This window comes from Simochromis diagramma, unplaced genomic scaffold (assembly GCF_900408965.1).
Source record: "Simochromis diagramma unplaced genomic scaffold, fSimDia1.1 OVJJ01000293.1, whole genome shotgun sequence".
Taxonomy (NCBI): Eukaryota; Metazoa; Chordata; class Actinopteri; order Cichliformes; family Cichlidae; genus Simochromis; species Simochromis diagramma.
The window spans coordinates 26,610,792-26,623,219 of NW_024386801.1; the positions used below are offsets into that span (position 1 = coordinate 26,610,792).

Below are 12,428 nucleotides of genomic sequence, written 5' to 3' on the forward strand. Positions count from 1 at the left end.
CACTAACACAAGAAAGCCATACTTGTGTTGTTGTTTTTTTAAGGTTTCATCAACAAAATAAGTATAAATCTAGATACTGAGAAGAATATGAACACTTAATTATTCATTAGATTAAATAAAAATCTTACTGATCTCCAAGCACTCTCAGTCTGAGGACGTCTTCTTTCTTTTCTTGTGAGTTTGTAAACCCACCTTGAAAATTCAGTTTGATGAAAATTAAATGGGGAAAAAAGAAAAAAGTAACTTTTTATGATGTTTTCTCCTTTTTCTTTCCTTACCTGAGTAAAATCTCATCTTCTTTTATGTATGATAGAAATTATTTATTTATGATTTCCAGCGTATTAAACCATACAGATTAGTCTCTGTTGTTGCTAAAAGAATATTGCTTTTACTGCTCTAGGCCTCTGTGGGTCCCGCCAATTGATTGAATTATTTGATGTTCATTGCGCTGCTGCCTGCATTTATGGTCTTAGGTTATTGTGCATCAGGTGTTTTGGTTTTTGAAAACTAATGTTTGCATTCTGGTTTAAGGTGTGTTTTTACACAAGTCAGCTCTGAGTTGTGCTTTTGGAGGGGAGGTATGGCAGCTTTATAACTGGTCAGGGAGGCACAGACATGTAGGGAATAATAAAGCAGAGTTTAAAGCCACTGTTGGGGGAGAAAAGTCTACAAGCTGCTGAAATTGCAGCACCACTGTTTTTTTTTTTTTGGCATCATGACAGTAGATCAGTAAAGTGTCTTTTCCTCTTTGTCAGGTCCGCAGCGTGAGTTCAGTGGTGACCCGTCGCAGAGAACAGCGGGTGCTGGTGATGGTTGTCACAATGGTGGTATGCTACCTGGTCTGCTGGCTGCCCTATGGTGTGGCAGCTCTGCTTGCAACCTTCGGCCCGCATGATCTTTTGACACCAGAGGCGACCATCATGCCGTCACTGCTGGCCAAATTGTCCACTGTCATCAATCCCTTTATCTACATATTCATGAATAAACAGGTGGGTTAGTGCTCTTTATCTGTCTTAATGACTTTTTTACAAACATCACTCTCTCTCAACATCTCTTCAGTTTTATTCTAAAACATGCTTACAGTAGAAAAAGCAGCATCTCTTTTATATAACTGTAGATCCATCATAATTCATTTAAGGTTGTCTACATCTTTAGAGACGAACATGAAAACTTAGAATTTGTTTGGATTAGTTAGTGTTGACATGTTGGAGATGTAAGCATACAGTTTATGGTACCTAATTTATGCAGACATAAACGCGGGTAACTACCCAAATGGATGTTGTGTGGCCCTTCCTTCCTACCTATAATTAAACCAAACCGAACAAAGTTTTTCTGTGACAAAATGAAAAATTAAACATTTGACCCTTTTACAGAGACTCTTTTCACACCTGGAGGCTATATCTAAACTAAATTGTGATTTCACAGCTCTGATTGATGGCACAAATGGTTTAACTGAGTCTACTCTAAGCTCAAAATGACACCTTTTCAATGAACAGTGCAAATTTCTAGATTTATCAAAATTACTGAAAGGCAGAGATCATTTACATTACATTATATTTAAAAGCTGGAACCATAAAATTTAGGTGTTTTCAAAACCAAGAAAGGGGCAAAAACTTTCTCACAGCACTGGCTTAATGTCATTTACACAGAGTAAAAGAGATGTATACATTAAACATTTAGAGGGTAATAAATTGAGTAAGAACCTTTTTAAACAGTGAGATTGAGTCTTCTTCTAGTCTGTCACATGGTTGGCAAGTTTAATCTGATATAATACTTGATGATGTAATTAACTCCACTCACAATGTCCCTGAGGAGCTTCCCTTAGGTCATTCCAGAAGCAACGTTGGTGAGTAGTAGGGGAAAACATTATCACTAATGGCCAGCCGGTTCCAGAGACAGCTGCACCCTCAAACTCCAACCAGCTGACTTGCATTCACTTAACAATGCACACATACTACCACAATCTGAGGATTTGCAGACATTTTCAATGCATGAGCACTACGCGGCATGAGAACAAGAACAGAGAGGTGCTTTGTTTGACAGGGACAACTTTAAAAATCAATGATATCTTAGAAAGAAACACACAGTGCAAACATAATAAAAGGCATGTAAAGGACACTACATCCTTCTGACCTTTTTCAAAGATCATACCGCTTTTATTCTGAGGTTATTGGTAAATTTATGGGTTTTCATAAAATATGAATGACAGATGGAGGGTGGATGTTTTGTATTGAGATAGCTTAAAGAATGCTTAAAACAGAGAGTTCAGCTTGTCTTGATGGCTGACAGGGTGTAGTTATCAAGACTGGTTCAACTTCATATTACAGTTGCTCACTGCTGGTTGTTTGAGATTTACCGCACTGTTAATGCTTCTTTGCAACTTTTCTAGGAGTGCAGTCAATTGTCATTTTGTTTTTGTTTTTTTTGTTGCACAGTTCTCAAGGACATTCATTTTCTCAGTTTTGCGTTCTACATGCCGACCGTCAAGGCAGCGTCATCTTTGTTTGCATCTTCCACTGACATTCAAAGAAACTCATCTTTGAACTGTCATATGCAGGCTTTAGAATTGTGGCTTTATATGAGCAAAACATCACTCGCTCCATCTTCAAGGCAAAATAATCTATTATCTTTTTATCTCTCCTTGATATTTTTTTTTTAGCTAAACAAAAATATTACATAGCAGCTGATTGTTCAGTGGATTTGCTGATTTAACTGAGCGTTGCAAGAAGCCATTTGTATCAGCTCTTTTTTTTTTTTTTTTTTTTTTTTGTGTCCCGTTTGGATCTATAGCCATCAGAATTGTTGTCTTAAGGCCAAGAAAGATGCCAAGCGGATTTATTTTACCAAGTGGATCGTCATGGCCTTGCCATATTGGTCCATTTGATTGACCTTTATTATAATTATGAATTTATTTTATTTTCAGTTGCTACAAATGGGACAGACATGACTGGAAGATAGGACAGGGAGAAAGAATGAAAGAAAGAGAGGGAGAGAAAGAAAACCAAATGGGAGAAGAGACGGTGAGAAGGGGGGGAAGAAAGAAAAAAAAAAAAAAAAAAAAAAGAACAAAACTCCTGGGTCACCTGTATGGAGAAAAAAAACAGAAGAGAAAGCAAACAACAAAGAGCAACATAATAAATAAAAAAAAACGGCACCATCACAATAAACTAGCTAGCAGTAGATATCAGTAGATACTAAATAATAAACGATATTGTGCAGCACGCAAGATAGACAGCGCACAATGTGCTTTGAGGCAGCAGCCAAGAAAGCTGTAGTCCGCGTCTGTGAATACCCGTGTGTACACCTATGTGCATACCTGTGTGGATCAGCATGCTTGCATTCCAAAGGTTCCTTCATGTAATAATCTGCTAGAGGGTGTGGGGGGGCCACAGCCCCGTCCTCCAAGGCATGAAGCAGGTATGGAGGAGATCAAAACTCCAGACATCCAGAGGCCCCCAGAACACAAGAGACCAAGGAAGACCAACAGAGGGGCAGCCGCGCCACTGTCCCAGTAAGAGCTGAGGAGAGTCCCAGATGAGGGCTCACTCAGCAGCCGCAGAGCAGAAGCCAGGGGGAGTTGCAGTGACGCGCCCGTGAGCTCCGCCGGCAGCCAGCTGTGCCTGAGTGACCGAGCCCCAGGCCGAGAGGCCGGGGGCACCCCACCTCCGAAGTGGCCCGAGCGAGCCCCAGGCTCCAGGCCCCGATAAGCGGCCGCCAAGGAGTGAGCCAGTGTGTACCCGGACGCCCACCCCCAGACACAAAGAACCACCAACGCACCGACACCTGAGGGAGTCCGCCACTGGCAGGGGAAGTGGTGGTGGGTGGAGATAGGCCTCCAAACCTTGGAGGGCCTGAGATGTCCCCAGAGAGGTGGCGTCTGATACCCAACCTGACATATAGACACAGACATACAGGCACACACAGACACAAACATCCATTCCCACCCTCATGCTCTCATATGCACTTACTCCACACTCAACCAACATGGAGACAGACATAAAGAGACGCTGTACACACGGTCACACTCCCCAAGCGTACTCTACGAACCGGGTCTAGGTACCCTTGCCCCTGGAGGGGGGAACTGCACCCAGACCCAGGTGGTGTTACCCTTTTCCCTGCGGTGGGGAGAGGCAGACCGCCCCGACTCCGCAGCAGCAGGGAGGCCCCACACTCCAGACCGCAGTCGGACGGCCAACTCCTCCTCCTAGCCCCCCCCGCTCCAGCAGGCCGCAGAGAACGGGGGTGAGAGAAGACTCCAAACCTCCCTCCACCCGCTCATTGTAGTGTTGATGCATGTGTGTTCTAAGGTGCAATTAAAACCCAGGAGGGCATGGAGCTACCTGCCAGAGAGCAGCAGGTAAGCGCATAGTCCCTCCTGCTAGCCCTCAATGTCTACGTGTATTCAAAATTGAGAGGTGGGCAACGACGCCAGGGGTGAGGTGTACACCCTGATGGTAATTCTGACTCCGTGTATCGTGCCCACCCCCAAGATCCTATATGTATGCGTAATGAGAGTGTGAGTAATGTGAATGTCTAAGTTGTGGGATAAAATTGAGGCAGAGGCAGCCAGAAGGGGACGGGGGGGGGTAGCCTCCTCTGCACCCTGGTGACATACCCCTACTCCAAGGCCCTACATGTGTGGGTGGTTGTGGTGGAGCGGGAAGAGGGAGGCAGCTGGAGATGGGGAGGGAAGGAAGGGAGGGGCAGGTGACCCCTCCCTGGGGCCAGCTCCCCCGCTGACCCCAGTAGGCACTCCCATACTCCGCGACCCGCCAGGGAAAGGGGGCCCAGGCCCATCCAGACCGGGGCCCAGCGCAGCAGCGCCCCCCCGGCCCCACATTTGTATCAGCTCTGACTCCAATTAATTCCATAAACTTCTCAACCAGAGGAAACAATAAAAGTTAAATATTTTCTTGTTAATAATCTGAATATCAGCCACTGTCCCTACCAAAGGCTCATAATGATCTGTTAGAGAACAAAACAGTGCTGTATTTAAATTGGACAAAATGTTCTTACACCTCATTTTTGCTCTTATTTGTGAACAGAGCGGACGCCACTGGGAGGCCTCTCTGTTGTGCTGTTCTTTAGAAAAATCACTTTTTGGGAGTCGCCTGTTTGTTGCCTCTCCAGTGCACCTGTTTTCACTGTCATTAGTACCAAAGCAGGTGAAATGCAGTGATTTACAGTGATGTATGCTTGCAAACAGTAAGGACTGATGCTCTGTCCATTAATATGCTGCTTGGGGGAAAAAAATGAGAACATTCAATTGTCAGAGTATCAAAAGGTTTCTATGCAAAAATCCAGTGACTAAAGAAACATAGGATTTACACTTGTGGAGAAAGCAAGCAGACGTCCTCTCACCCTCTGCTGTCTCTTTCTTTACATATTCAGCTAGAACACACATGAAGACGCAGCCCAGACAAAGACAGATCTGACATTACTCTAACGGTGTCAAAGTCATAAAACACCCCCACCTCGCCCCCCTGTTCAGTTGTGATACACATCAGTGACATTTACGGACGATGGAAAATCTAGTTGATGTTACTGCTGTTCCTAAATGACAGCAGATCAAACTTCAAGGTGCTTTTTAGCAATGTCACTGTAGATAAATCTTTAAAGCAGTCATTAGCAGATTAATTTAATGACTGCAAACAAATCAGATCAGCACTCAGAGGATGGCTTTACGCAATTATTTTTATTACAGTGAGAAAAAAAAACGAAGGTTTCTATGGTTTCTCCTGTTATGTCAGTAAACCTTAAAACCTTATCAGAGTTGTCAAAAGTTCATCTAAACAATGATACTGGGTAAAATCTACTTTTTTTTTTTCTTTTTTACCTCTACAAGTCATTAGAAAGATTCCTTTGAGCTTCTGCCCCATGTAGACATGATTGCATCGCATAATTTCTCCAGATTTATCCACTGCATTCATATTCATTCATTCATATTCATACTGGAAATCAAGACCAAGCAAGTTTTTGCCCTTCTTGTTCTTCAGGGGAGGTTCGTGTCCTTTCTGAGTTCATCTTAGGACACCTGAATTGTAGATTGACAGGTGTACCATTCCAGTCACTTCTCTCCTGACAACCTCTCCTGAGGAGGTCATGTCAGGTGGATGCTGGGCATTTGACATCTAAAGCAAGAGTCCACCTGGGACTCATCTCCTTGCCTTACTGAGTAAGGAGAAAAACATATAAGTGATGCGGTGATCAGTACTCTTGCCTCAGCACTGGGTTCAGATCTGCGAACTGGTCGGGGGGTGGGAGGGGTGTCTTTCTGTGTAGAGTTTCCTGTAGAAGTTTCCCCAAGCGCTCCAGCCTTCTCCTAGAGTACTACGACATGCTTGTTAGGTTTATGGGGATTCTAAATTAGAGCCCGACCAATGTGGGACTTTTTAGACTGATACTAGACAATATTGAGTATTTTTTTTAATATTTATTTGCTTTCAGACACACAAAACATATTTCCCAAACATTTGTTATGTATAGTTATTTACTCATCCTCACAAAACTGATGACAATGAAGCTTAAAAATAATCTTGTTTATAATTCCCACAGCAAGTTATGAATTAGTCTTTTACGCCCTGCAACAACCAGCCCATCTGAGCAGAGCGCCCTCTAGTGGACAAACTATGCAGTGTCAAAACTCAAAACATGCGTGAAGGGTGTTTCTGCTCCCTCCGCTTTACTTTTTGAAGTTTCATTCATCAGCTGGTATAAATATTGACACAGATGACTGATATATCAGTATGGCTCTGGTCCAATTTGGCTGTACATATACATGTGGGTGTAAGTGGCTGTCCATCACTCTGCATTAGCCCAGCCACTAGTGACTTGTAAGTATGCGCCTGGTCTCTTACCCTAGGACAGTGTTGTGGCTATTTTTGTTGAATTTTTATGAAACAATTTGTATCTATTTTTGATTTTTCTTTAATACAATAAGAATATCCTAGTTTGCTTTGTCAGTCTGTAATTAATTTTACTTTTGGGAAAGTTTTGGAAAAGTGGTTAGTTTGGTAACTTTTGGACCCTCCCATTAATTAAGGGATTAAGAGCACACTAGGGGGTGTGGTGGAAATGTTTTGGTTTTTTTTGTTTAACAAATGTCAGTTGGGACAAGGGTTTAAAATGATTTGTTGACCACTTTTTGAAATATAATCAAATTAACTTTCGTTTATGTTTAAGTTGTAAGACATTATTGGGTTGATTTTTTTCTTTGTATTTTACCACGAAATAAACGCCATATATTTTCAAAGAAGTCAGAAGTGTGTTCTGAAACAAACCACCTGTTGCCACCCACGGCCTTTTCGTGGACTATTTTTCTGTTTTGGAACTTAAGAGGCAGCGACAGACAGCCTGGATAGGCTCCAGCCTCCCTGTAACTCAAAAAAAAGAAAAAAAGTTTAATTATTCAGTTCTGTTTAAACCAAAATACAGTGGGGTGTGAGAATGACAAAACAAAACAAACGGATGTACAAACAAATGGAGAGAGACTTAACTGAAACATTGGCTGTTCCCACCTTTCAGGTGCACTCATTTCCCCATTTTAATCATTTTTACTACCTGGATTGTTTCCCAAGAAAAATGGCATATAGTAGGAAGAATGGATACAAGCGTTTACAACACCTGATGTTATACATATCTTTATGCCCGTGGCTTTGACAAAATCTCAGCATACATCTTGGGAGTGAGAACTGTCTGGGTGACTAGAGAAGCCAGATACCTGTTATTTTAGCCAAACTGGATTTTTTCCATAGTGGGGATAGGTTAATTGATTAATCCAAATTGCTCATAGGTGTGAATGCAGGAGTGAGTGTGAGTGCGAATGGTTGTCTGTCCCTGTGTGTTAGCCCTGCGACAGACTGGCGACCTGTCCAGGGTGTACCCTGCCTCTCGCCCTATGACAGCTGGGATAGGCTCCAGCGACCCCCACGACCCTGAAAAGGATAAGCGGAATGGATGGATGGATTTTTCCTTTGTAATATGGTGCATTATTATGCTGCAGCAAGCCAGAAAAGGGCTGTGTATAATCAGCAGTGACATTCACATTGTGGTATTCAAATCACTGGTGTTATACAACATGACTCTTTCATACCAGCACTTCCTACTATCTAATATTCAAACTCTGATTCATGCATCAGAAAGCAATTCGGGATTAGTATGTTGCCCAAGGATATTTGGCATGCAGACAGAGCAGCCGGGGATCAAACCGCCAACATTAAGATAAATAGATCACCTGCTCTATCGCCTAAGCTACAAGCACTTTATAACTGTTTAACCCTACTGATGGTATTGTTTTAGTGGTATATGCATGCTAGGTAAAAGTTCACAAATACACAAGTGTGCACCGTAATGCAGGTCTTGAAACTGTGTGCTAACAACTAGATGAAATCTTCCTTCTTCCTCTGTAACTGCGGAGTGAACACAGTTTCTGGATCTGATGATTTGTTTTTAATGTAGCACTTCTTTTATTTAAACAGTGTGTGTGTGTGTGTGTGTGTGTGTGTGTGTGTGTGTGTGTGTGTGTGTGTGTGTGTGTGTGTGTGTGTGTGTGAATGTGTGAATGTGTGAGTGTGTGTGAGGAGGATGAGCATGACTGATATGCAGAGAGCTCTGTTATCACAGTCAGGACAGGAACCCAAAAGGGGTTCCTGGATGATTGAGAATGCATCAAGACGTCAGGACAGGAACTCCACCCACTGAAAGTGAACGCCTAGACCTCTGACAAAACAACCTGTTATCCATAAGCATGTTTTTTAGTCATTAGTTATTATTATATTTTCTGCATGGTTTGTTCTTCATTCACATCATTCAAGGTTCTATTTTATGCCTCATTTAGTTTTCCTAATTCTAATCTTTGCCTTTCTTGGTTTTAGTTCTCTTATAATCCATCATTTTATTTATTTATTTTACTTTATTCCCTGAGTTTCACTCCACTGAAAATGATCGCACAGCCTTTTTATAGAAACTGCAGAATATTTAAATGAAGAAAAACTTGTCTCATTTCCTTCACACAGAAAGATGCTCACGTGCAGCACATGAAATATTAGCCCGCTTTAGTCAGACCTCGTCATGAGGGGTCAGTGAGGCAGAGCAGTTTCATCTGTTTCTGGTTTCTGCTGGTTCACAGTTCTGTTCCTGTTGGAAAAAACATAAAGATAAAGTTTGTATTTGGAGATTTTCTAAAGAAAATTGATGATAACCTGTAATTTGATAAGAAGCTGCTGTCAGATTACAGGGCTGTGGTTTTTAACCTCTCCATTAAACAGGAATTGAAACGCTTGAGATTAAGAATGTTTGATGTGAGCGTATCCTGGAGTCACACCGGCAGCAGTGACCCAGCACGACCTTCAATGCAGGAGCAACCGGAGCTCCGGAAGGAACCAGGACAAGCACAGGGAAAAACATCGAAAATCCACACAGAAGGGTCCCACCTGAACGTCACTGTTGCTGCCATTGAGTTACCATGACAACCTCACTGAGATGCTCTTATCGGATTACAGCTCATTTCAGCTACGAGTGATAACGCTTGCTAAGAAACCACAGTGCAGCTCAGGATGATGTTCACTGTTTTACTCTGATAACCACACTAATGTCCAGTTCAGGGTTCCAGGAGAAGGATCAGTTGGGTTTCTTCTGACCGGTGGTCTGGACCCTCAGGTGCCACACAGGATGATGAACAGATACAAATATAAGTTACTATTAAATGTAAACACACAAAACTTAAAACAGTGTAAATCAGGCAGTCGATAAAACAAGTCTGGAGTTGGACTGAAGAGTTTTTTTTCTGTTTCTGCTGTTTTGATTCGTGGCATGCCAACCTGCTTATATGGCCAACTTACAGAAAAGCTGATGTTTGACACACCTGCAGGTAATTTTTCAAAGTGCAGGGTTATTAGTGTGAAGATGCTGGGAAAGGGGGGTAAATTAAATGATAATAATTTTTAAATAACTTAGGTAGTTATAGACAGGGCTGCACATAAGTGGTCCGCAGGTGCACATGCGCTGTCAAAATAAAAGACGCCCACAAGATAAGAAGTTGCAACGTGCGTTTGCGTACATAAGATTTTCTGGAGGAGGACAGACATTTGTTTAGAACTCTTAAAGATGTCGAAGAAGCTCCTTTAAGCAATTACTTTGGTGTTCCTCCACCTCCAAAGAAATGTCAGAAGGCGTCCGAACCACAAAAGAAGCACCTAACCCATTTCTTTGGGTTAAGTTGAATGTGAATGCAATCATGACTATGTTTCCCAGGGTCATATATCAGTATATGATTGCGTAAATAACCTTTTCACATCCACCAGGTATTTGATAGGTTTAGGGGAAGTGGTTGGGTTTATTAAACTCAAATAGAAGTTGCCAAAATATCTTAGACTCAGTTTAAAATCAAAGTTCTAGTTTCTGAAAATCTCCCTTTTTTACCTTGTGACTTAAGTCACACCCAACCCTAAAGCTAACCGTCAGCTGTTTACTGTTGACTTGGTGGATTTTAAAGAGAACATGAAATGATAAATGTACAAATCAGTTTACGTGCATCACTTTTATGTTGCACCTGTGTGTAACAATGACTTTTTGTTAAGAAAATGAGGACATATTGTCCACGTTCACTGTCTTGAATGAGCATGTCGATAGGACCACTGTGTACATTTACTTACTTAAGTGCTTTAAGTGAACCTCCAACCTGGACTGCTTCCTCTTGTCTGATCAGTATCACTAAAATTAAAAACATCCTGCCTATGAGTGAAGCTGAAAAACAAGTCAGTGTATTGTTAAATGTCACTCAGAGGGAAGTGTTCTCATCTTTGCAGTAATGTTTTGTGGCACACAGGCCTATCTGTAAGTTCTAAAAGTTCATTCTTGTGAACACCGTATTTGGCTGTGATTTCAGGCTATGGACTTAGAAGAATTGCTGAAACATAGAGATGTTCCTGTGCATTACTCTTAAAACTAAAGACAACATTTTTCTACACATCACATTTTACAGGGGATTAAACCTAATTTCAAGTAAAGTTTACTGAACTTTCCAGTATTGAATAATAGTTTATGAAAATGTTTCATAAATTTTTTTCACTAAACAAAGCTGACTGTGGATCATGTCAGGCAAAGAAAAACAAGATGAGGGTTTTAATTTAAGTCACTGATGAAAGATGATGGAAGTGACATATATCACCACATATTTCACTGTGTCGACTCATCCTAAATCATCTAAATTACCTTAGTATCAAAAGTGTTAAACGGGGCTGAGGTGACTCACAGTAACAAATAAAGTTTAGCGTCGCTGCCGGCCCTGGGCCCTATTTCAGGAAGCCGGTTTAGAAAACTCAGAGTGAAAAACGACACCCACGGTTGAGTAACCCCGAACTTTCCAACTCGGAATATTCGGTTTCAGAAAGGCTGATAACAATTAGTTCAGTCAACGCGGAGTTGCTTTAACCCCAAGTTAAGCGCGCGCACGAGGATACATAAAGCCCTGATTAGTGGAGCACAGATTAAGTGAGTCACCATGGAGACGGAGGGAAAGAAGGCGCGGTCAATGTATTTTACAGCGCTTGAGGCCGAAATTCTGATGGCAGCATATGCCGATAACACGCAAATTCCGCGGAAAAAAAGTAACACAGCCTCAGCTGCAAAAGAAAGGGAGCATGCATGGCAAAACAAAGCCGACAGAGTCAATGCGTGAGTGTTAATTTAAACATTGATCTAGGGATTTCCACCCATTTAACACATTATTTTATTATATTTCATTTTATACATTTTATTTTGTGATGTGATGTGAGCGCAGGTGCAACCCAACAGGCCCCAAACGTTCCTGGCAGCAAGTAAAAATGAAATATAAAAATATAGTCCAAACAGGTAAGGTGTAATTGTATTATGAGCCATAGTGCTTGGTCTGTTTGTCCGATGTCAATCAATTGCAGTTAGAGGCTACATTAATTTCCCCTCTGTAAGCACTTATTGAAATTATCTGAGCACATTACAAGTACATATTTGCTTACTCTGTATGCTCAAATGTGACCCATTATAGCCAACAGAAAAAAAAAGCGGAGGCCCGAAAAACAGGTGGGGGTCCTCCACCACCACCACTCACAGAGGCTGAGCAGTTGGCTTCCACATTTGTGATCATGTTGGCAGCATCACATATGATCTTCACAGTGCAGAGAACACAAATTAGCATCCATTACTATAATGAAATAATTTGTTAGTTTGAAATGCTACAGGGAGCTATGTACCTGTACATTAATGCTGTGGAAAGACTTCCTGTTCACATAGTCTCCTTCATTTACTGAAGGAGCAATGATTGGAATGTGAGTGCCATCTATACAGCCAATCACGCCTGGGAACCCTGAAAATAAATGTAAAATTTAAGTAGTAGTTCAAAGTATCACCACATCATAAATTACGTTTTGGTCATCCTGATACCTGCAATTTTG

General features: G+C 41.7%; 1 long non-coding RNA gene across 1 annotated transcript; it reads right to left on the reverse strand.

Moving 5' to 3' along the window:
• Positions 1-693: 693 nt before the first annotated feature.
• Positions 694-2,021, reverse strand: LOC120730449. The gene is made up of 2 exons (XR_005695112.1): positions 1,704-2,021; positions 694-967 (listed from the first exon to the last, which is right to left on the reverse strand). It is a non-coding gene; the product is annotated as an uncharacterized LOC120730449 (long non-coding RNA).
• Between the last annotated feature and the right edge of the window lie 10,407 nt (positions 2,022-12,428).